Genomic DNA, 26,869 nt, shown 5'->3' with positions numbered 1-26,869 from the left:
GAAAATAAGGGGGCAAATTTCGTTAAAAACATTTAGAGCTGAAGCGGCCCTGTACATCCTATGAGTTTCTAACTTACATATTATTGTTAGTGAAGACGAAACGAAGATTTATAAAAAAATAAAAATTTTCTACAACTAATTGAAGCCGAGATAATTGTTTCTTTTTTCTTAAATCGTAGTGCCTTTATTTATAACAATTAAGAAATTATTTTACAGTCATTGACTAAAGAGAGACTTGTGTTATCTTAAAATAAAAATTATTATAATATAGTTACCTTTAATTATTAACAATTATTTTTAAAATCGGTGCTTTTGCGAGCGGCCGAATTTTGCAAATCGCCCGGCTCGCTTCAAATCCGCGCGCTCGGAAAATTTTTACGTAATACCTTTTGAGTGTATGATCCACAGAATTAAGATATCGCGACAGATCGTAAGCAAAAAATATCAATAGCAAAAGTAGCAAGAAACAAAAAGCAGATTCTAGCAGGCTTTTTAAACACAGAACAGAGAACCGACAAACGGTGTTGGCTGAGTATGAGAGGTTCCTGGCGAATACAATTACTTTCTGGATGGCCTCGTCAACTCGTTCTTATCTTCTTGCTACAGTGTTGGCTTCTCACTATTTCCTTTTTCTCTCCTTTTGTTGCCCGAGTCGGTATTCTAGTAGTAGCTCCACGGGGATTTTTTGGGTGGCCTCGTTATTTCTAATCCTGATGCTGAAGATAAAGGGTCATCTTTGGTCATCTAAGTATGGTCCTAGGATGACAAAGGAAACCTTTTTCTGGGGTTAAGTGGGTTCCCTTGGGATGATGGAAACTTCTGGCTGTCTAGCTGCTGCTTTTATTTTAGCGCATATTGCAATCTTCGTCCTATTAATGAAGAAAAATGTATAACAAATCCATCAGCAAAATGCAGTTGACTGTGTTTGCCAATACTTAAAGAAGGAGTGACCAACAAAAATATATAAATAAGAGAGGATAGCACAATACATAAAACTTAATTGACAACTTTTTTTGCATGACAACACGCCCAAAGAATCCCAGAATACACCAAATTACTGTAAAAATACACATAGTTATCAGAATTTGATGTATCACAGATCATAAAAATATCCACTCTCTATCTCTCCAATCATAGCAGACTGTTGCCTACAATGATCATAGGCACAGTAAAATATTTTTTGACTGTTATATGACGTAACCTCAATAATATCCGCAATTAGCTCTTGTTATACAATACTCTGAGAAGATCAGCCAAAATACCAGGCAATTAATGCAGAAAACAAGAGAAATGAGAAGTGAGACGGAAAATAAAGCTGACGAACTACAAAAATTCTTCTTCTTCTTTCTCGAAACTCCTTATGCCCCTCAGGGGCGTCGGAGGTTTTATTCATCTTCTATCCAGCTCTTCCATTTCTTGCGGTCCTTTGCTAACTCTTTCATTTGTTGATGTGTTTTTCCTTTTTCCTGTCCAATTTCTATAATCTGATCGATCCATCTCTTGCTTGGCCTCCCTTTCCTTCTTTTACCATATCTTTTCGATTCCTATTCCCTGGTCCATTCTGTTAATGTGTCCATATCATTTTAATTTCCTTTTTTGTATCTTGGTTATTATCGATTCCTGTTTCAGTCTTTGTCTAATAATTTCATTTCTTATTCTGTCCAATTTCGTTTTTCCTGGTATTTTTCTTAGCTGCTTCATCTCCGCTGCGTTTATTGTACTGTCTGTTTTTGCATTGTTTAGCCATGTCTCACTTGCATATATTAAAGTTGGCACAGAGATTGCGTTGTATACCTTCAGTTTTATTTCTTTATCTATTTCTTCCTTTCCAAATGTTCTTTTATTTCGTGCATATTAGATCTTATTTGCTTTTTTCGCTCTGTATGAGATTTCTTGATCTATCTTTCCATCCTCTGATATTATTACTCCAAGGTATTCAAATGTCGAGACTGTTTCTATTATTTCGTTTTTGCACCTAAATATTGATTGGTTTATTTTTTCCCTTTTCTTTTGGGTTACTATCATGGTCTTCGTCTTCTTTACATTTACCTCTATTTTCAAATTTTCTATTTCCTCCACCCATATATTGATTAATTTTTGCATTTTCTCTTTATTGGCTACTATTATTACTAAGTCATCTGCATATAGTAATCCCTCCATTCTCACTAGTACTAAATTCCTGTACCCTTTTATTGACTCTAATTGCCTTGACCTACTTTTAGCACTCTTCACTACTCTATCCATTAATAATATAAACAAAACTGGGCTGAGACTGTCCCCTTGTTTTATTCCTCTCCTTAGGTTTATTATTGGCGATCTGTTTCCATTTATTTGTACTTTAGCAAGTACGTTTCTATACGTACTTTTTACCACGCTTACTATCTTTTGCGGGATTAGCAGATCTTTCATTACTGACCATATTACTTCTCTATTTATAGAATCAAAAGCAGCTTTAGTATCTATAAACGTTATATATAAGTCTTCTCCTATTTCGTTTTTTCCTTTCAATTATATTTCTCAGTATGTATATATTATCTGTTGTTCCTCTTTCCTTCCTAAACCCGCTTGTTCTTCTTCTAGTTTTCCTTCCAGTTCTTTCCTGAGCTTCCTTTCTATTATCCCGGTGTAGACTTTATATGCCGCTGATGATAAGCATATAACCCTATAGTTATCACATTCCGCTTCATCTCCTTTCTTGTGTATTGGTATCAATAAATTTTCTTCCCAGTCTTCCGGTATCTTTTCTGTTCTCCATGCTTCCCTCATTATTTCCAGCAGCCAAAGCTTGCCTCGTTCTCCCACGTACTTCATCATCTCCGGATCTATGTCATCGGGACCTCCCGCTTTTCCAAACTTTATTCTTGCCAATCCTTCTTCAATACCTTTGATATGAATTTCGTCTACTCGATTGTATCTATCCATTTCTCTTGCCTGCTGTCCTCTCTCCTCATCTTGTTGGGTACTTGCCTTGAATTTTTCTTTATAGTGCTTATTCCATATGGTTAGTATGTCTTGTATGTTTTTTTTCAATTTATTTCGCTCATTTCTAATTCCTCTTATTTGTTTCCTTTTTGTTCCTTTCATGCTTCTTATTTTATTCCAAAACTGTTTATTGTTATTCCAAAAACCTTCGTTCAATTCTTCACCGAATTCCTTCCAGCTCTTCTTCTTCGCATCTTTTACTAGTTCTTTCACTATATTTCTCTGTCTTCTGTATTCGTCTCTGTCTTGCTCTTCATTTGTGTTTATTTATCGCTTCCACATTTCTTTCCTTCTTTTTACAGCTTGCTTTATTTCCTTATTCCACCATCCAGTTCTTTAATTATTCTTACCATTCTTTTTTATTCCACATACCTGTTTTGCAGTGTTCCATAACGTGTCTCTCAATTTTTTCCATCTCTATTCCATATTCCATATTTCCTCATTGTTTTCATACTGTTCCAGTATTTTATCTGTCTCTCTTTGGTATAACTTCTTCATTTCCATATTTTTCATCTTATGTATTGCTATTCTTGTATGTTGAGGACTCTCTATTATTTCCATTAGTTTCATGTTTATCTCTGCTGCCACTAGTCTGTGTTGGGTACCGGGTTCGGCTTCGTTCTCTGTTTTTATATTTTGTATCGTTAGTTCTGCGTCTCGAGGATATACTATGTAGTCAATTATGCTTCTAGCATTTCTTTCTTCTGCTACGTATGTATATTTTTCGTTTCTCGGTTGATACCAGAGAGAATTACCTATTAACAAGTCATTTATTTGGCAGAAACTTATCATTCTTCTACCATTTCTATTTACCGCCTCTTCTCCATACCTTTCCTCCATACCTCCATACAAAAATTAAATAAAGAATTATCCAAAGCTGTTAGACAAGACACTCGAAAATACAACCAAGAACAAATCGAACATACCATTGAGAACAATAGAAGTATGAAAATATTGAGAAGAAGACTAAAAACGGGGACAAGGCAGATAATAAAGATGAAAGATAAAAATGGTAATCTTACAACCAACAGAGAGGAAACCCTTAAAATATTTGAAGACTTCTACAAATTGCTGTATACCAGCCAACACAAAGTAAATAGCAAAGAAGATCAAGTACCGGAAATATTAACAAGGAGAAAGGGCATTGTCAACCAAGGATCAGAACTAATACCGGAAATCACAATAGACGAAATAAAACTAGCCCCAACAAAAGCCAAGAAGAACAAATATCCAGGCGAAGATTGTGGAAATACTGATGCAATCAAAATCGGAGGCACTTGTTTTCTTAAGAAAATAGAAAACCTTTTTAACATGTGCTTTTGGATAGTAATATACCCGACAAATGGCACAATTAAGAAGTAATTATATTGCACAAAAAAGGAGATCCCTATGAATTAGAAAACTACAGACCTATAAGCTTTCTTAGTCACTTATACAAACTCCTTACAAGAATAGTAACGAATCGTGTTGAGAAAAAATCTTGATTTCTACCAGTCAATAGAGCAAGCGGGATTTCATACCGCATTTGGAAGAAATGATCACCTACAGAGCGTTATAGACCTGGATCCCGCGTACCAAAAAAAAGTTGATTGATAGCAAGCTGAAAATTTGTTAATATTGTAATGGTGTCTACTCGGACAAACTTTGATGTACGGGAACACTGGAACAGAAGAAGTTTTAACTGTGGAACAGTTTAAAAATTTGGAGCGTCAGATTACGAAAACGTCCCATGTATTTTGTCGGACTGACCATCCAATTAATTTGTTACCCTTTCATTAAACTATCATGCAAAAATCAGACTGCTGTTACTAACCAACATGATTCCTGTCATTTGACATATTCTTCGTGTTTCACTCATTAACCCGCCATTACACGCGCTATGAGGGAATCCCTCACCATATTTGTTTATAACCAATGAAATTGTGTAAACTAATACGATAACCTTAAGCACCCAGGAATGCCTTTAGCATGGTTCATGAGAGGGTATGAAAAAGTTATAGAATATTTCTGGCGGTCAGTGTGCTGTGTGATAGTTGAAAGAAGAGACATCCCTCTTCAAGTGAGGGAATTCCTCACTGCGCGTGCAATCACGGTGAAATCACGTTTCTGTTATCTCAAAGAAACTTTTAGGTTTTTATTTAATATTTAGGTAGGTTTAATTAAAATATTATTGTTTGGATTAGGTTAGGAACAGTGGCACACCGAGTGGGGGGTTTAGGGATTAAAAGCCCACCCAGAGCATATAGAAATATATATAAAAGAAAGTAGGAAAATGTAACTTGTCTTTCACAAATAATACAAAAAACTTTCGGCGCCCAAGCTAAACCCCCCTCCCCCCAGAGGAAAATTCTAGGTGCGCCACTGGTTAAGAACCCATTTTTAAATTTACCTATTCTAATTGGGAAATAAGCCACAATTTAACTTGAAAAATTGATTTTATTGACGTTTCGAATTCCACCTCGGACGTCGTTATCAAAATACAAAATATTAATAGTTAATTACGTAAATACCACAAAGAAATAGCTTCAGAACAATTGTTAATTTTAATTTGTATTTTTAGTAAAATTAATTCGCGTAAAGAACGTTAATTTCTTCAGTGGCTTGCTGAAATTGAAAATTAAGAAAACTTGCTTTTGATCTATGTATATTATTTTTACTTTTGTTTTGTTAAATTAATAAAAAAAGTTGGTATACGAGACTTTCTATAATATTTAAGTACAACCCATTTTATATTTATACATGTTGACATTCATTCTTCTTCGAAATAAGTCGAACTTATGTAGGTGAGGGCGACGCTCATACGCGTGCAACCACGTCCGAATAGAAGACGCGTGTAACGGCGGGTTAAAATTCCCAGTTGGTGCTAAACACCAGTCTGATTTTTGCATGAGAGTTTAATACAATGGTAACAAATCAATTGGAAGTTCTGTCCGACAAAATACATGGAACGTTTTCGTAGTCTGACGTTCCAAATTTTTAATCTGTTCCACAATTAAAACTTCCCCTGTTCCAGTGTTCCCATATATCAAGGTTTGTCCGACCAGACACCGTTAAGCTATTAACAAATTTTCAGCTTGCTATTAATCAACTTTTTTGGTACGTGGGATCCAGGTCTATTAAAACGGTAATAGAAAAGGCTATCGAATACAATCGACCACTCGTTTTAGCTTTTATAGATTTCCATAAAGCCTTTGACACGGTGGAATTTGACAAAATTCTGGAACCACTACAAGTATGCCGCATTGACTACCGATACAAAAGGTTAATTTACATTACGTACAAGAACGCTACTATGTCGGTGAAACTACGTAAAATCACGGATCATATCCCAATCGGTAGAGGAGTCCGGCGAGGAGTATGCTTGTAAAAAATTTAACTGGGAAGAGAGCGGTCTGAACATTGACGGTAGAAGATTAACAAATTTGAAATTCGCAGACGACATAGTTTTGTTCTTCTGACAACATCAAGGAAATATGTATAATGCTACACGAACTTCAGTTAGTGTGTGTCAGTGTAGGTCTTAAAATAATCATCTCCAAAACAAAATTCATGACAAACCTAGTACCTAGCGGAAATATCAATTTTGGAGAAAACGAAGTAGAGCTAGTAAAAAAATACATATATCCTGGACACGAAATAAAGATCACAAGGGACAGCCAAACATGCGAAATACGAAGAATAATAAATCTAGCATGGGTAGCCTATGGAAAACTCAAAGACATCTTTAAAAGCGATATACCAATTTCTTTAAAACGTAAAATATTTGGCCAATGTATGTTGCCTGTGATGACTTATGGTGCCGAAACTTTTACATTGACAGCTACAACTTCTAAAATGCTGCAAGTAGCTTAGAGGAAAATGGAAAGGTCAATGCTGAATATATCGCTTCGTGATCGAGTTAGAAACGAGGACATAAGACGAAGAACAGGAGTTACCGATGAAATTTCCCGAATTGCCGGATACGTCGCCCAAATCAGTGATGGGAGATGGACGAAGAGATTACTTGAGTGGAGCCCGAGATTAGACAAAAAATTAGAGGAAGACCCCTACTCGTTGTACTGACGATCTCAAGAAAATGTCTAGAAACTGGATGCAAAGTGCTCAAAATAGAGCACAGTGGAAAAATGAGGGAGTCGTATGTCCAGCAGTGGACGGAAAGGGCTGGATGATAATGATATAATACTCTGTACTTAAGTATTGTCAATGATTCTAAATTATTAGTTAAACAGTTATGTTATGTACGTAAAATTAATCAAAAGGGCTTTGAAAACGTCATTTATAGTTTGTTATCGAGATTTTGAATACTCGTTTTCGATTATCTAATGAAAGCTTAGACATTCAGACTTGCTGTTGAAGTTAATTAAGTTTTAGAAACTTCATATTCATCCAATAATGGTGTTTGTTAGTCACATAAAATTATTACTCCCTTAAACTTCAATTCAAGTTTTCAAATTAAGGCTTTATTAGTAAGTATATACTGCTTTCTCTATACTTTGCCAGACAAAGTAAGCTAATATAGTGATAAGGTCTTACCTCTTGTGAAAGTTCATTAACAGGTTATATGCCAGAAGTTTTTTCCATATAGGTACTCAAAATAATGTGTATGTATACTCAAATGGAACAAAAGAGAATGGAAGTTTAATTAATAACATTAGGTATGCCGACAATACAGTCATAATAACCGACAACTTGTAAGACTTAGAAAGAATAATGAACAAAATATTAAGTTCTCTCTCTTTTGACATCAAAAAAACCAAATTTATAAAAATTAGAAAGAACAACAATACAAACGAAATATTAACTGTAGGCCAATTAAGAGACAAAATTATTATACAGTGCTAGATAAAAGTCCATCGCATCCTTTTATGGGCTATACTTCTTAAAATACTGAAATTTGGAGTAAGGCAATATAATCGGATTTAGGCTTCTCAAATAGTTATAACAGGTGAAGTAATAGTGGCAGATAACGTTACAGAGCCACTTTGACCGATAATAATTTTAAATGGAATCTCATGACAAGTGAAATTTCGTTTGTAAGTTATTGAAAATAGCTGTTCATTCATCCTAATTTTGCTTTTAGGGGAGTGCAATTAGAACGAAAATATGCATTGTTTCGGAAAAATTCAAACAAGCTTATATTTTTCTAAAACTTTTTTTGTCAGTTTATATACATGTTTAAGTGAAAAGTTCTACTCGCAGATTTGGCCGCTAATTGTTTATTAATTGTTTAAACAATAACAATTTTTTTGTATAAATAATTTTAAAAATATCATTGAATTCATCATTTTACTTTGATCAAATATGTTTCTATTTTGTTTTTGATTATGCTGAATCCGAATATGGCATTACAATTTAAAAATTCTTATACAGAAGCTCTTATACAGTATGTCTGCGTAGCTAGGAACCACATGCAAATCTTTTTTATTATCAATTTTACGAAAAAAAGTTATTCTTCACAAAATGCTCTAGATAGTCAAAAATTTAAAACTCAACCGTCACATATCAAATTTTATCAATTTTATACGAAGTACCTTCATATCCCAGAATATCAAAAAATGCTATTATGAAAAGTTGTTTGAAATTAAAAACTATGTTTTAATATACCATTACATTATTCTAATCGAAAAATTTTTTTTCAATTTTTTCTCAAATTACGGATACCCATCATTATTTTATTACAGTTATGATAATTAGTTTATTATCAATTTTACCAAAAAAAGTTATTCTTCATGAAATGCTCTGCCTGCTCTAAAATTTAAGATACAACTAACGGATATCAAACTTTTGCAATTTTATACGAGGTATGTAAAAAATATGAATTTTACTTAAGGGTTAAGTGCCTTTATTATTCCCAATATTTCAATTAGAAGGATGTAATTGGACACTGAAACATATTCTTTAATTCCAAACAACTTTTCTTAATAACAATTTTCGATATTGTGAGATATAAAGGTACTTTACTCTTGAGTTAAATTCATATTTTTTGACATACCTCGTATAAAATTAATAAATTTTGACATTTGATGGTTGCATCTTAGACTATATACGATGCAAATTATTTTATAAGGATTAACTTTTTTTCGTAAAACTGATAATAAAAAAGTTATCAATAGGTCTCAAGTTACGCAGACATACTGTATAAGAGCTAAAAAAAAAATTTTTTATTAAACATGTATTATTGTTGAAGCTTATTATGAAATGTATTTTAAGTAAGAAAAAAGTTTTGATGACTTTGTGTAAACATTTTTTTAACTGGTAATTTTTGGTTTTTGTATTACATTTTTGTTATCTTTCTTAATTTTCTCAAAAAGAAATAGTTCATTTCATTTGAAAAGTAAAATAATTTAGTGTATTTTAAAGACAACATTATTAGCTTTAAAAAAGTACCTATAGAACTGTAATAAATCTGTTGAGACTTGAGTAATACCGTCTTAAAATGGTGGTAATTCTGTAAAACTACGAAGTTTTCACAAATTACATTTTTTGAAAGTCGTATCATTTGAACTGAATTTTTGAGATTTTTTTAGAGAAACGTCGTTTAGTAAGATGTCTGAAAGGTAAACTGTGCAAAATTGAGAGTTTTATAAGAAAAATTGTATTAGTTACACGTTTTTAAATAATTTCTATACAAATTCCTGTAAGTCTCATTTTCCGCCCACACCGTACTTATGCCCATACATTTTATTTCTTTTTATGACAACCATAAGATAGCTAAATTATTCTTCTTTCATGAGCAATTTACACAATTTCATTTGATCCGTTAGTTAAAGAATTACATTAAAATAACTCAACCGTGCACTTCGCCGTACGCTAGCCTACAGTGCGCCAATGTTTGTGAGAAGGGTGACTTTAGAGTTATAAATAAAAAATTATAGAAGCTATAGATTTTATTTTAGAAAAATCTTTATAGAAATTTTTTTTGTGAAATTTTCTGAAAGTTCCAACGGTCAAGTCAGTTTTTTCTGCAATTTATATTTTGGAAGTTATTTAAAAAAACATCTAATTTCGCAGATGAACATTTGTTTAATAAAACTGAAGCACCCACTTCTCGAGTATAACTTTTTGATATGTTGTTTATTAAACATTTCTTAATGAAATTACAAAAAGTTCTATCATGTTTTATTTTTTCCGAAGTGAAAATCTATATGCACTTCCCTATTTGGGGTAAGTTGAGGAATATATGATAAACAAATACTAAAATTTTAGCTTCGCATTTAATTAACGGAAAACTGCCGGGACTTGATGAAATTCCTGCAGAACTGCTCAAGGTGTTAGATGTAGAGCAAATAAAAATAATAGCGGGAATAGTTAATGACATATACAAGGCAGGAAAAATACTAGCAGAGTGGCTCAAATCTGAGTTCCTATCATTGCCCAAAAAACCGGAACCAAAAGTTTGTGAAGACTGTAGGACCATAAGAATAATGAGCCATCTGCTGAAGCTGTTTTTATATACCGGATATACCGAAAATGCGAAGAACAAATTGAGCCCAATGAGTTTGGACTTGTGAACGCCGTTGGTACCAGGAAGGCTTTATTTAGCTTGCGTTGTTTATTCAAAAATGTTGAAATATCAGCTATGATGTTTTTGTATGCATGACTGACTGCAAGAAGACTTTCGATAGAGTCAGACATGAACAAATGATGGAACTGCTGAAGAGGACAGAGATTGGCAAAAGAGACCTAAAAATAATAGCTAACCTCTATTGAAATAAATCAGCAGTGCTCCGAGTAGGGAGAGAATATACAAATCAGGTCAAAATCTTAAGGGGAGTGAGACAGGGGAGCATAATTTCAACGCTGATATTCTATCTGTACTCAGAGCACATTTTTGAAGAGGCTATAAAATATATTGGCGAAGGCATCTCAATAAATGGAGTCAAGATCAGTAAGCTGCGGTATGCAGATGATACAATACATTCTCCAATACCACAGAGGGCTGTAAAACTTAAATACCAAAATAACGGAAACAAGTGGAACATATGTACTAGATATAAACACCAGCAAAACCAAATGTGCAAAATGTGAACCAGATGAGAATTGAACTTGTCTCACAATAAAACTACTTGGGAACTATAATCAGTGAGTCGTGAGACAATACCCAAGGGATTAGATGTCGCATCGTAAAGGTAAAAAGTGCATTCTTGACTATGTTACATTTAAGGCTTATTAAATGTTACGCGTACTGTAACATCCTGATCATAACAAGACCAGGGCATTAAGCAACACCACACTGTTGGGAGAAACGATGGGAGGAATTCCTCAAACATCCCTTAGGATATTCAAAAGAAAAACGTCCACCGTTCCATCCATCAGAATGGTGCTCTGCCCGACTGCTCAGCCCTGGGTTCGTTCCCTGTTCATTCTTCCTTCACACCCATCCCAGAAAAGGTACAGGAAATAAAAAGTCTACCTAATCATTTTTAAATACGCTATTTATTGAAATATAAAAAAAAACTTAACAAAAATCATTTTTATTGTATACTGATTACTGACAACCAAGTTAATTTTCTAAGCCCGTGACCGAGACCCCGCTGGTAATCGGTACAAAAGTTATAAAGGTAAAATTTACTCAGCTTTAAGTCCTTCCGTTACAGTTCCTAAAGGAGGTCCCCAATCCCTGTAGAATTTGTCGTCGCCAGTAGTTAAGGGAAGTCTAGGGCTACGTTGTTGGGCTGTCTTGTCTCTGTAGGGCTGTCTTGTTTAATTTATTCTACTGCATCAGGATGCGGTTGTAAGCTAATTCGCTCTCCAAGGTAGCGGTAGAAGGTTTTCTTTTCCAGGTGCTTGATTAAAATCTTCTTCCCGAGGTAGGGGCTAGAAAAATTCAAACAAGGATCAGTTTTCTCCCAAAAGAAAAGCCCGATCAGAAATAAAGCTGAGTATTGTGAGAAACACGATCTCAGCAAAATCTCTGACCACGGCGTGGTATTATTAAAAATAAAAAGAAACGGAAAGAATTCTATCAATAAAATATTATAACTATGTACAGGAAATAAAGTAATATACTATAATATACCAGAGAAAAATAAATAAAATTATACAAGTGTTTAAGCTTTATTTCAAGGAGAAATAGGTATCTGCTGTGCAAAAGAAATCAGTGAAAAACTTAGGCTAAAACTAGATAATCAAACTTACCCATTGTTTAACGGCCTACACACAAACACGATAATGTATGCCAATATTGTGCCTGATTTACGTGGCAATGGCAAAAGGGAGCTAGTACAAATTTTTATCGCATTAAATAGCTTTGAAGAGATGTACTAATTGACTTGACGGTAGTAGGGTCGCTTCTAGAAATATATAGTCCGAGGGACAAATACCAAGCGGAGCTTGGTGTAGCGTTCAATCGGCTAATTGAAACGTTACACACCCCCCAAGGTACCGGAAAATTTTTTCACAGGGACTTGAAAAAATTTTTTTCAAAAAAAAGAAGAAGAATAGTTGTAAAAAATGTGAATAAGAAGAAGGATGACAAGTAAGAATGGCAGAAAAGAAAAAAATGTTGATAAAAACTCGAGACGTGAAAAGAAGAAGAAGCAGAAGAAGAATGAATAAGTAGGGTAATTATATTTAAGATAATATTAAACAGAAAACAAGAAGAAGAAATAGTTGATTTGAAAGAGAGAAAGAGAGAGAGAGAGAGAGAGAGACAATATTAAGCACAAATCAAGTTATTAAAGTTAAATATAAATATTTGGACCAGCAATAAAAAATTGTTTCTAATAGCTGTACTATAAAATTCAACTGTAAAAATAAATGACGCTAACCAGCTAGTTAAGCCTTGTTCTCTGAACGTTTGCTGCAGATACCTTCATTCGAAGAAAAAGAATAAAGCATTGTATTAATAACTAAAAATAAGCTGAATTAATATTTAACAAATTCTGTAGGTATACCTAATTAATACTAAAAGCTAAAATTTAAACTTACAATTATAAATAAAATAAATAATAAGGGATGCGCCTTTGGAGTAAAGTAAAGCACCCCTAGGTCAAGGCAAAAGTTAGGCAGTAAGCACAACATGTTATTCAGCATATCAATAAAAATGGAGGTACGGTAATATGAGATAAACAAAATTTTATTGATAGTAAAATAAAGATGTACTAGATAAACTGCCAGAAAAGTTTAGACAAGTCAAGGTTATAATCATAGATAAAAAATGAAACAATGAATTTAGAAAAGATAAAGAAGAATGATAACGAATGAGCATAATTTAAAAGTCTGATATTAAGAGCCAATAACAAACAATGTCAATAAAACAAAAGAAGACTCTTGAAATATTTAAAGTATTCACAATATATAAAAAAATAAATCTCAGATGTTTTGGTGGGTGTTGAGATGAAAGTAGTTGAAGCTCAAATTCTAATGAGATATTTCAAGAGTGCCAGGGCGCCATGCAAGCAAAAAATCGAAGGTTCATAAAAAAGAAAATTGGTAAAAGGTGTCATAAAATTTTCCTATTGAAGCAGAAGACATGATTACGCAGAAGTTGAAAAAAAAACTATATGTGCATAATGCACGCTTAACTTCAGGAAGTATTTACGACCTGAGGGTAATAGTTTTCTAAAAACTATTAAAATTATTTCAAAACGCCATAGAATTACACAAAAGGTGTCACCTGGGACGGCTGCATAATAACATTTGTGTTTCGAAAAGAGAGTAGTAATAATTAATATACGCCAAGATAGTTCCAAACACGGAAAGGATAGAATCTGGTGGTGGCCCAAACTCAAGATAACGCGTATTCAGGAATCACAATCGTGAAAAATGCACGATAAAAAGATACAAATTATGAACCTCGAAAAATTGATTACAAAAAAAAATTGACAGAAATGTTGTTAAAATAAAGATGTGGAAAACGTCTCTTAAATATAAGAAAAGACAAAATCAATTATTATCGATGTCTGTATCGTTATCAACGTCATCATCATCAATGTCGTCACAATCTGTTTCATCAGGTTTTAAATCTCTGACGTGGAAATTCCCTAAGTCAACACCATTAAGATCCTTGACAGCATAAACAGTGGAAGAAATAACTTTATCAATAATGCAAGGAACAAATTTCGGAGCAAGTTTTGAGGTAAAATTATCAACAGCTTTAGACAAGACAAAATTTCTTTTCCAGACTTTCATTCCAGGAGAATAAGTCGGAGAGGGCCTTCTACGTAAGTTATAACGATCCCTGTTGGTAGTGTAGGAATGACGAATTCTTTTTTGGACTTCATCGAAGACAGGGGTCAAGTTTTCGGGCGGCAAGGGAGAGAAAAGACTGTTGTTAATATTTACCGAATTATTTGCCCTATCCTCAATGCTTCCGTAAAAGGAACCGTCAGTTGGAATATTCCTGGCAAAAGTTAGGAAAGAGGGAGAAAATTTGGTAACATCATGTTTTGCGAGCCTGATTGCCTGGGCTATCTTAAATATGTCTTTATCCCAGTCTTTATGGTTGTCTTGAATAAAAGAACGAATAGCTGTTACGATAGTTTTGTTTACCCTCTCAGTTGGATTAATCTGGGGAAAATATCTGGCATTGTACCAGATTTTCTGTACATTGTATCGTTTCATAAGGTCCTTAAATTCCTTAGAAATGAACTGAGGGCCATTGTCAGCAGCAAAAATCTGCGGGACACCGAAGATTAGGAAGACCTGATTTTCAATAAATTTCACGATGCCAGCAGACGTCGCTGAGGACATGGGGTGTACTAAGATAAACTTGGTGAACCAATCTACAACGACCAAAAGATATCGATTACCCTTCTTAGATCGAGTATAAGGACCTAGAAGGTCAGCTGAGAGGAACTGAAAGGGGTAGTTGATGTCCCTGTATTTACCCATTCGGCCTGCTGGGGGTAAATTTGATGATTTACACGAAGCGCAAACTTTGCATTTAGACACATATTTTGAAACATATTGCCTCATTTTAGGCCAATAGTACAATTCGGAAATTCTGCCAAGGGTTTTGGATACACCTAAATGACCTGCTGTAGGTTCGTTGTGGTACATATGGAGGATAGATTTTCTGTGTGGGGAGGGAACAAAAATTTTCCAATCCGGAGAGGAATCGCAGAATTTGGAACGAGAGAAGACATGCTTGTATAAGGTATTATTTTCAACTTTAAGAGAAGGATACTTATGTGGGTCATCGGTAACCTTCTTTATTAAGGTGTTATACCAATTGTCTCTAGTGAGATTAGACAGATTGAGAACTGAAGCTTCTGTGGCATTCTCTGGAATTCTGGAAAGGGAATCAGCAACGACATTAGGAGAACCGCTACGATGCACTATGTCAAACTTATAAGAAGATAACTTCATTATCCATCTAGCTAGACGAGGAGAAGGGTTTTTCATAGTGAAAAGCCACTGAAGTGAAGCGTGGTCAGAAATTACGCAAAAAACTGTGCCTTCGATATAACCTCTAAATTTTTCGACTGACAGGAGGATGGCCAAAAGTTCTTTCTCGGTCGTGCTGTACTTGCGTTGGCATTTGTTGAGAGTTTTGCTAAAATAAGCGATGGGGTGCTCAAAACCATCCTCTTTTTGAAACAGGACTGACCCAATTCCAGAGTCACATGCATCGCAGGCAATATAAAATTTTTTTTGAGAAATCAGGACTAGCAAGAACAGGAGCACGAGTGAGAAGGTTTCTTATCTCATGAAAAGCTGAATCAGCCTCTTTAGTCCATGATATGGGCTGTCCTTTCTTTTTTCCTTTTAACAAATCCGAAATTGGAGAACAAACAGAGCTAAAGTTAGGGAGAAATCTACGGTAATACCCGATCAAACCGATAAGGCGTCTGATCTGTGTGGTATTCTGAGGTACAGGGTATTCTAAAATAGAATCGATCTTCTCAGGATCTGTTCTAAGACCTTTTTCATCGACAATGAATCCTAGGAACTTAAGAGATGGTCTACAAAATTGACATTTATCAAAATTGATGGTCAAATTGGCAAGTTTCAGTTGTCTAAACAGCGAGGAGAGTACTTTAAGGTGAGTCTCAAAATCTGGAGTCACCACAATAATGTCATCAACGTAGTAAAAGACATAGGGGTCAAGTTTGGGACCGATTGCCATGTCGATTAATCTGCACATTGCTTGTGCGGAATTATTTAGACCAAAGGGAAGAACATTAAAGCAAAATACTCCACGATTTGGAATAGAAAAAGCGGTTTTGATCTTAGACTCCTCGTCGAGAGGAATTTGATAGAATGTCGTAAATCAATGGATGTTATATACCTAGCATCACGAACTTTAGAGATAATAGAGTCGATAAGGGGCATTGGGTAACTGTCCGGAAGAGTTATAGAATTCAGCTTCCTACCATCAAAACAGACGCGATGTGTGCCGTTCTTCTTTTTAACGAGCCATAGAGGACTCATCCAAGGAGTTGGAGTGTGTAAGGGTTGAATAACCTTTAGTTTCAGCATTTCGTCAACACCTTCATTGAGTATTTTCTGCATTGCAGGCGATAGAGGGTATTGCCTTTGTTTTACTGGCTTTGCATTTCCGGTGTCGATGTGGTGAGTATAAAGGGTTGTTCGACCAATAGAGTCCTCTGGAGCTATTTCTTTGAATAGAGAAATGATCGAATCTAATTGAGCGAGTTGAGAAGGAGATAATGTGCATCTATCAGAAATCGTATTAATAACGCAAGTTGAAAAATTATTGGAGCTATACGAAAAATCAGAAAAATTAAAAGATAAACCAAAAAGACGAATAAAATCCATACCTAAGATGATTTTATGTGATATGGAGTGAACAACTAAAAATTTTAAGGAATGTGTGGTGTTCTGTAAAGTAACGGGAACGTGAACAAAGCCAATGGCATCTTGTAGGCTACCGTCAGCTGTCGTTAAGTGTATTGCAACGTCATAACTAATCTGCAATTTAAATTTTTTTAATAGATAAAGGGCTTTAGAACCAAAAATTGACACGTTAGAGCCAGAGTCAATAAGAGCAGAAATAGAGTCGTCTAAAATACTGACTGAAAGATAAGGACGGTTGTCATGTTCACGAACATTTAAAAGAGGATTTATAGACAAAGTTCGACTGATTTGAGACGTATGTGCCAAAGATACTGGAGTAACGGTAGAGACAGGTGGATTGACAATGAGGGAAGAGGGAATACGAGATGGTGAAGATATGTTTGAATTTAAGTTATTTGGGTAAAAAGTTAGGTCGTCACAGATAACAGGTGAAGAGAGAGTTGTAAGTGAAGGTAGAGATTCATCGGTTACTGACGGGATGCGCTGGGTTGGTCCGCGGGTCTTCCTTGTTGTGGGGTGGAAGATAGTGCTGGCGGGTTGATGGTGACGCCAGTATGGTCGTTTTTTTGAACGTTACAACATTTCGGACACCTCGCCTTTGTAACACGCTGTCTTCCACAGCCGTAACAGAAAATAGTAGCTTCGGATTGGCAATCCTGATAGACGTGTCCTTTAGTTCGGCAATTCCAGCAAATTACGTTCAAAGAACATGTTTCTCTGAATCTTTGAGGTAAGGAAGTGGAATGCTTAGAACGGGAAGAACAAATTGCACGAGAAGTTTCTATGCACTTACACGCATTAATGAGATCAGCAACAGTGGGGGTTTTGACCATAGCAAGACCCATAACAAAATCAGGAAGAAGGCCTAACCTAATTTCTTCCACTCGCTCCGCTTCTGAAACATTTTTTTCAAGACGATTGAAAAGTGCCTCACAATCGGCTATAAAAGAGAAAAAAGGCTCATCAGGACCTTGCTGTTTAGTACGAATTTGTTCCCATAAGGCTCTATCGTAGTTGTCAGGTAGATAGGTTTGTTTCAAAGCTGAAACTAACTCATCCCAAGAAGCAAATGACTTTTTTAGATAGTGGTTATGCCACCAAGTGAAGGCAGAGCCTTCGAAAAGATCTCCGGCGGAGAGAAAAAGATCAGAATCCTTGCATCCTCTAGACTGTTTTAAGACATTAAGTTGTTCAAGAAAAGGGATGAGGTTTGTACCCCCAGAAAATTTTCTTATTCCCCATTTGTGCACGGGAATAGGTTTTGACGCAGTAAGAAAGGAAGGAGAGGCAATAGGTGTAGAAGAGAAGTGTTGATGCTCCTCTTCATCTTGAGGATTTCCCAGTTTTTCCTCCAACTCGCCAAAAAGGATGGATACGTCCATTTTAAATTTTTGCTTGGTCTCCTCTTCCTTTTCATCTGAAGCGGCCATGCGACGTGCTCTTCCGGATAGATGGTGAAAACGATCGGAAATAGTCCGATAGCTAGGAGTTGCACTAGTACCAGTAAAACCTTCGACCAAAGTTTTTAACTCTTGGTACGTTTTCTTAGCGTCTTTGACATCCTGCGTAAAAGCCGGAGTCAACTTATATTCTGGGGCTGTCTTCTTTTCTTCAGTAAGCAACCCTCTCAGTGATTTCTTACGCTCCGCAACATTTTCGGGCACTGTAGAACCTCTAATGGTGAGTTCGTAGGCCAATTCCTCCGTTTTTAGGTGGTTGGGATTGAAAGGGAGAGGCATGATTAACAACGAGAAGATAGTTGAAAAATCTGAGAGGATAGTTGTAAAAGAAAAAAGACAGAAATTCACAGCGGGCGAAGAATAAAGAATACAACGATAGTAACTACAATTCAAAATTAATTAAAGAGAGTAAAATTTAAAAATAGTAAAGATAGTTTTAAAGATAGTTAAATAAAATTAATTCAGCATAAGAAAATGTAAGTCCTGAAAATTTAGTATTTTTGGGACAAACGGTATATATTATAATACATTACCACATTAAAAATGTATCGCAATAATAAATATTAGCGACAAAATATTTTATAGATATCATTAAATATAGATTGCTAATACCGGCAAAAGGCAATTAAGCAAAACGAACATTTATCAAAGAAAAATAAAATGTAAAAACTAGTATTTTAAGCTAAGCCATTAATGTTGAAAATAGACAAAAACAGCAGAGTGAATATTAATATCTACTAACGATTTAAATTGGAATTGTAAAATTAAGATATTTTTAAATTTATAGCGATAAAATTCTGCAATATAGTTTAAAAGTAAATTTCTATTTCCTGCATCCTGACTAGAATAAGCGCGAGAAAGAATAAACAGGTTTTATTGGGCGCCATTTTGTAACATCCTGATCATAACAAGACCAGGGCATTAAGCAACACCACACTGTTGGGAGAAACGATGGGAGGAATTCCTCAAACATCCCTTAGGATATTCAAAAGAAAAACGTCCACCGTTCCATCCATCAGAATGGTGCTCTGCCCGACTGCTCAGCCCTGGGTTCGTTCCCTGTTCATTCTTCCTTCACACCCATCCCAGAAAAGGTACAGGAAATAAAAAGTCTACCTAATCATTTTTAAATACGCTATTTATTGAAATATAAAAAAAAACTTAACAAAAATCATTTTTATTGTATACTGATTACTGATAACCAAGTTAATTTTCTAAGCCCGTGACCGAGACCCCGCTGGTAATCGGTACAAAAGTTATAAAGGTAAAATTTACTCAGCTTTAAGTCCTTCCGTTACAGTTCCTAAAGGAAGTCCCCAATCCCTGTAGAATTTGTCGTCGCCAGTAGTTAAGGGAAGTCTAGGGCTACGTTGTTGGGCTGTCTTGTCTCTGTAGGGCTGTCTTGTTTAATTTATTCTACTGCATCAGGATGCGGTTGTAAGCTAATTCTCTCTCCAAGGTAGCGGTAGAAGGTTTTCTTTTCCAGGTGCTTGATTAAAATCTTCTTCCCGAGGTAGGGGCTAGAAAAATTCAAACAAGGATCAGTTTTCTCCCAAAAGAAAAGCCCGATCAGAAATAAAGCTGAGTATTGTGAGAAACACGATCTCAGCAAAATCTCTGACCACGGCGTGGTATTATTAAAAATAAAAAGAAACGGAAAGAATTCTATCAATAAAATATTATAACTATGTACAGGAAATAAAGTAATATACTATAATATACCAGAGAAAAATAAATAAAATTATACAAGTGTTTAAGCTTTATTTCAAGGAGAAATAGGTATCTGCTATGCAAAAGAAATCAGTGAAAAACTTAGGCTAAAACTAGATAATCAAACTTACCCATTGTTTAACGGCCTACACACAAACACGATAATGTATGCCAATATTGTGCCTGATTTACGTGGCAATGGCAAAAGGGAGCTAGTACAAATTTTTATCGCATTAAATAGCTTTGAAGAGATGTACTAATTGACTTGACGGTAGTAGGGTCGCTTCTAGAAATATATAGTCCGAGGGACAAATACCAAGCGGAGCTTGGTGTAGCGTTCAATCGGCTAATTGAAACGTTAGAGTACTCAGTGCTTCTATACGGAGTAGGAACCTGGACATTGAAGGCGGAGTCTCTATTGAAATTTCAGGCTTTTGAGCTATGATTTTAAAAAAGATCCTGAAGATACCATAGACAGAAGAACTCACCAATAAAGAATTAGGTACATACTACGGAGAATGAACACTACCGCAGATTTGGTTAACATCGTGAAGGGTCGTAAGCTGAAGTACTTGGGACATATAATGAGAAATCAAGGCAGATACGAGCTACACCAAATCATTTTGCAAGACTAAATTCAAATAAAAAGGGCCCCACCACTATGAAGAGTATCGTGGCTTGCTAACCTGAGAGCATGATATAGAAGGACCTCATAATAACCATTCCGCATAGCAACCAACAAAATCATCAGAGCCGGAATGGTCGCCAATATTCGGAAAGGCAGCCACCCTAAGAAGGAGAATTTAATTAATAAAGATTCAAACGTCCGCCTGTTATTTGTCACAAAAGTTAACGTTTTTCAATTCTCTAGATGTTTGTAAGTTAACATCAACTTTTTTGATAAATATCGATAAGCCGACGTTTGAATTTTTTATTAGTAAAATACGAAACTACAATTTTATTTTAATACTTATCTAATATATCAAAATCAACTTAAATCCGAACAAAATTAGTATGATTCAATAGGTATTTTCAATACATTTCAAAAGAGTTATCACTTGCCATATAGTCCGATTTAAAATTATAGGTCAGAGTGGCTATGTTGTAACGTCATCTGTCACTATTACGTCTTCAGCTGTGACTATCTGTGAAGCCTACGTCCATTTATTTTGTGTCTTAAAATTTCACTGTTATATGTATAACCGTTCAAAAGATACGAGGGGGAGAGGACTTTTGGCTACCGCTCTGTAACATATTGCTGTTTTGACCTAATAGTGCAGTCACTGAAGGTGGATATGAGCATATGAGCAATTTATTACCTCTGATTTCGTCGAACCTCTATCGACTTGCATGAAAATTGGTGGCTGGTTAGAGGATATCTCAAGGAACAAAGGTGACATGGTGCCAACTTGCGCTTTTACCCTGGGGGTGGATGCCGCCCCTTCTCGGGGGTGAAAATTATTTTATTAAAAATAACCCCATAATTCGATAAAGGGACTAACTCTAAACAAAATTTGTTACATGAAGTTATTGAAATAAATCAAAACTTTTTGCGTTATTAAAGATTAAAGACTTAGATAAAGATAAAAAAAATTGCATTTTTTAACCGATTTTTTATAAATAACTCAAAAATTATAAGTTTTTACAAAAAAGTTATTCTCTCCAAAATTGAAGATAATAAAAAATTAAATAAACTCCTTACCCGGAAAACCTTTTAATGTTAAATAAAAGTGAGTTATAGGTAATTAAATGTATATTTCTTTCGGCGACTGCGCAAATCTTAGTACTCAAACTTAAATAAGCGGAAAATAATGCATTTTATAAAATAAACTTATTAAATATTTGTCAAAGTATTTAAAAATATCTATTAAATGAGCCCCCGAACAAGTTGATAACATTAAAATTTATGCTCCAAAAATTTTATAAAATTATCTTTTAAATTTTTTTTCAGAAACTGTTTTTATTTTTTTTTAAGTAACTCCGTTAGTTTTGAGATATTAGATTCACCTAAAAACTATTTGACAGATAGAACTAAGGGCTTTTAAACCACGTTAAATTTAATCTTTTAGACCTCTTACTTTTTTATAAAATAAAAGGTTAAATGGCCCCGGTTGCATGGTTCTTGCAGCAAAATTTAAGATTTATACGTTTCTATCTCGGTTATTTTTTACCCTACCGAAATAGTAAAAAAGGTACAACATTTGATAGAGCAAAAAATAAAATTTGGTTATATATCATTTTTCATATATTAAGTATTTTTGGAGTTATTATTAAAAAAAATGAAAATTACGATAATTTGAAAAATTCTGATTTTTTTAATTTATACCTTTTTTTCAAAAATATGCATTCCAAATTGGTAAAAATTGTTGAAATCATTACTTATGCTAATATAAAGAAATTATTGTAAGGATTTCTATAAATTTTAAAATTTTTGTGGAAATAGCGTATGTTTTCTTTTTCACTTTTTCCAAAAAAATTCGAAAAGATTCTTTTATTTTCATCATAACTTGCTTAATTATGATGCTATTAACTTCTAAAGCTCATTTGATAGGTATTCCGAAGTACTTTGACAAGTTCTTAGTAGGTATATTTTATAAAATGCATTGTTTTTCTGTTATTTAAGCTTAAATACTTAGATTTGCGTACTCGTCGAAAAAAATATACCTTCAATTACCCATAACTCACATTGAATTAACATTAGTGTAGTTTTTTAAATAAGGAATGTGTTTAATTTTTTATTATCTTTAATTTTGGTAATAATAACTTTTTTTTAAGAGCTGGTGGTTTTTGAGTTATACGTAAATGACAGCTTTTAAACATGCGTTTGTTTACGAAAAAATAAAATCTTTGAAATTTAATAATTCAAAAAGTTAGAGTTGTATTAATAACTTTATATAACAAATTTTGCTTAGAATTTGTCTCTCTATCGATTTATGGTATTATTTTTAATGAAATAATTTTCATCACGAGAAGGGGTGGCATCCACCCCCAGAGTAAAAGCGCAAGTTGGCATCATATCACCTTTGTTTCTTGAGGTATCCTCTAACTACTAACCAATTTTCATGAAAATCTATCGACGTTCAACGAAATCGGAGGTGAAAAGCTTCAGTGACTGCACTATAATTAAAATGTAAAATAATAACAAAAATCTGTTTTACCAAAAAAAACCTTAATTTTTAACCTTTACACCCGTGTAAAAACACACGTTTTGTAGAGTAGAAGTATTATGACTGGGCTTAGAAGTAGGGATGGCGGTTTTTGACAAAACACCGGTTTTCGGTTATACCGGTTTTTTTTTGCTTACAGTTTAACCTGGCGGTTATAACCGGCCAAAAAAAAACCGGTTTTTGGAAAAACCGGTTTTTGGTTTTTTTAATCCAATAGGTTACAAAGTTACATTTACAATACACTTTAGTTTGCTATACTCCATTCGACTCGATATCAATATGATCAAAATTTTAGTACTATCGAAAGAACATGTATTACTTTTAACACGTTTGTATATTTGTAGAATAGGTACATTTTAACTCATTTAATACTTCCTGTATGAGTGTATCGTTTTGAAAACGTAGCGAAATTCTTGGAGATTCGTATTCGTAATTCGATATTCATAGTCAGAGCATTATTTTTGGTAATAAGAAAAAGTTATTCATCCACTTTCAATGTCAAGAGTTAAGTGTAAAAAATAGATGATGTTTGCATCTAATTCAACCAGACACTTCTTATGTAAATATTATGATTACAAGTACCTTTTCAAGGAAATATTATAATAAAACTGAATAATTGCTTCTGGGTAATGTGAGATTGCACTTTCAGTTTGTTTCTGTAATTTATAAAGTAAATTCAAATTTGAATTATGGTTTTGTTTGGAATAATTACTTGAGAATAATAATTATGATTGGGATCCGAAATAATACCTAACCTAATCCTAATTACCGTAAAAACCTAATTACCGGTTTTTACTTTAAAAAGGAAAAACCGGTTATAACCCGGACAAAAAAACAACCGGTAAAACCGGTTATTGCGAAGTAAATAAACCGGTTTTATGTTTAAACCGGTAGGTTTTTCCCATCCCTACTTAGAAGCGTATTTCAGACACCTGACCCTTTAGAAAGCACCCAATCTCAGGTCTCTACCCTTCGAATCCAAGACTTCACCTTTACTCCTTTCGAAATCAGTCATTCAAAAAGGTAAAAGGCGATATTAGATTTCAGATGTTCCCAATCTCATTATGCAAATATACCTGTTATATATGTAGAAATAGCCACCGATTCTCTCCACCTAATTGTACTTTTAAAAGGTCAACAAATTCTGAATGGAATCCTTGTTATTATGATATATATCCTAGATCAGTGCGTTTATCGAATCAACACATCGACCTCACCCAAACAACCTTTGCCTACTTCATAGTCGTTGTCATATGTCTACCTCGTAATTAAAAAAAATAGTTTCCGAACTCAATTACGCATTCCAAATCACGTGATATAATATGGCTGCTGGATGGCGAAACTGTCATCCATAGGCGTATCCAATGTTTAAACCACTTCATATTTAATTTGCTATCACAATTTCACAAATTTCGCTACACAATTAACAAAACCAAACAGGATATTCTTTACAAATTTGTCAATATTCAATGTAAACATTAGATACGAAATGACCACCCCCCTTAACTATGTCTATGGCCATGTCAGTTTAGCCATCCACCGGCCACCACTGACAGTTCATTGGAATCCCTAATTAATTCACGAATGACATTTTTTAAAAAGGTTAAATAAAAGAGTAGCGAAGAATCGCTCTTATATTAATTTTATTTTTCACAATTGTTTAAATTTTATAGTAATATACCAATATTCAGGATGCAGAAAAAGTACTGTCTATTCGGTTGACTTACAACGGTTAGGGATTAATAAAGAAACAAACGAATCGGCAGGTCGATTGTAATATTTTAGGTATACCAGTTACCCCAGGCTGTGGGTGAAAAATAGGTCGATTTCAGGATATAATTCAGGAATTTTTGAAACCTATCAGGTGTTGTAAAGGACGATGCCAGGAATAACTTCTACTAAAATGTAACCAAAAATATTGTGCGCTTTTTTTTAATTGCGATTTTCATTTGTTAAATTTGCAATTTTTATTGATTTTTAATTTTGCAGCTTAGGATATTGATTTTAGAGAAAAACCTTTTAATAGAAAATTGTAGTAAATTAGAAAACCTACGATTTGAGGTACGGTAAGTTTAATTTGGTTAATTGGTTATTGCAAAACAGCCTGCGAAAATTCCAAAATGACCGTTTTTTACCATTGCATTATTTATTGTACAAATATTTTTTTTATTTTTTAAAGCTTTAAAATAAAGATCTTTCAATTCCAAACATAAAAAAAATTGTAAAGCCAGATTAACGAATTTGTTGCTTAGATATTTTAAATTGTTTATCCCAAGAGGTCAAATGTCGAAGGCTATAACTTTTTGAAAAAAAATCGTAGAGAGTTGGTGAAACATCTAATCTCCTTCCAAAGAGTTATACTTTCATATTCTGATGTAAATAAATGCGTAAAACATTTTCAAACCTCTAATTTTTGTGTTTGAAAATAAGGGGGCAAATTTCGTTATAAACATTTAGAGCTGAAGCGGCCCTGTACATCCTATGAGTTTTTAACTTACAGATTATTGTTGCCAAAGATGAAACAAAGATTTATAAAAAAATAAAAAATTTCTACGACCAACTGAAGCCGAGATAATTTTTGGGTTTGGAAATAAGGGGGCATATTTCGTTATAAACATTTAGAGCTGAAGCGGCCCTGTGCATCCTATGAGTTTCTAACTTACAGATTATTGTTTCTGAAGACAAATTGAAGATTTATAAAAAAATAAAAATTTTCTACAACAAACTGAAGCCGAGATAATTGTTTTTTTTTTTCTTAAGTCGTAGTGCCTTTATTTATAACAATTAAGAAATTATTTTACAGTCATTGACTAAAGAAAGACTTATATTATCTTAAAATAGAAATTACTATAAAATATAATTACATTTAATTATTAAAAATTATTTTTAAAATCGGTGCATTTGCGAGCGGCCGAATTTTGCAAATCGCCCGGCTCGCTTCAAATCCGCGCGGTCGGAAAATTTTTACGTAGCTTGTATTAAATTTGGAGAGAAAACAATTTAATAATATTACCATTATAATATACAGTCTATTTACCACTGTATTTGTTTTTCTTGATAAACTTTTATATGTGAAATTTCATTTCTGAAGAAATAATATTACAAAAATGATACATATATATGAAATATATTATAACTATATTTTAATTTTTTCATTGTTATATAAATATAATAATAATAATGTTACTTCTTACTATAATATACAATATAAAACTTTTTCTTCTTGTAGTGACTATTCTTTTTGGATTTCACATATAAAAGTTTATCAAGAAAAACAAATACAGTGGTAAATAGACTGTATATCATAATGGTAATATTATTAAATTGTTTTCTGTCAAAATTTAATACAAGTTACGTAAAAATTTTCCGAGCGCGCGGATTTGAAGCGAGCCGGGCGATTTGCAAAATTCGGCCGCTTGCAAAAGCACCGATTTAAAACATAATTTTTAATAATTAAATGTAATTTTATTTTATAATAATTTTTATTTTAAGATAACATAAGTCTTTCTTTAGTCAATGACTTTAAAATAAATTCTTAATTATTATAAATAAAGGCACTATGATTTAAGAAAAAAAAAACAATTATCTCGGCTTCAGTTGGTTGTAGAAAATTTTAATTTTTTATAAATCTTCGTTTCGTCTTTAGCAACAATAATCTGTATAAAAACTCATAGGATGTACAGGGCCCCTTCAGCTCTAAATGTTTATAACGAAATTTGCCGCCTTATTCTCAAATCCAAAAATTAGAGGTTTACAATTGTTTTACGCATTTATTTACATCAGAAT

At 33.7% G+C, this 26,869-nt stretch overlaps 1 protein-coding gene and 2 long non-coding RNA genes across 3 annotated transcripts in view; 1 reads left to right on the top strand and 2 right to left on the bottom strand.

The window, feature by feature from the left end:
- Positions 1 to 26,869, top strand: part of LOC126882946 (adipokinetic hormone/corazonin-related peptide receptor variant I) — an 815,905-nt gene that overhangs the window by 263,229 nt on the left and 525,807 nt on the right. The gene's annotated exons all lie outside the window — the stretch shown is intronic.
- LOC126882963 (uncharacterized) lies at positions 11,404 to 12,406 on the bottom strand. Its single transcript, XR_007697431.1, has 2 exons — positions 12,121 to 12,406; positions 11,404 to 11,799 (listed from the first exon to the last, which is right to left on the bottom strand). It is a non-coding gene; the product is annotated as an uncharacterized LOC126882963 (long non-coding RNA).
- LOC126882964 (uncharacterized) lies at positions 19,368 to 20,271 on the bottom strand. The gene is made up of 2 exons (XR_007697432.1): positions 20,048 to 20,271; positions 19,368 to 19,726 (listed from the first exon to the last, which is right to left on the bottom strand). It is a non-coding gene; the product is annotated as an uncharacterized LOC126882964 (long non-coding RNA).

This window comes from Diabrotica virgifera, chromosome 4, assembly GCF_917563875.1.
Source record: "Diabrotica virgifera virgifera chromosome 4, PGI_DIABVI_V3a".
In the NCBI taxonomy this organism is placed as follows: domain Eukaryota; kingdom Metazoa; phylum Arthropoda; class Insecta; order Coleoptera; family Chrysomelidae; genus Diabrotica; species Diabrotica virgifera.
This window is presented reverse-complemented; position numbering and strand designations above follow the sequence as displayed.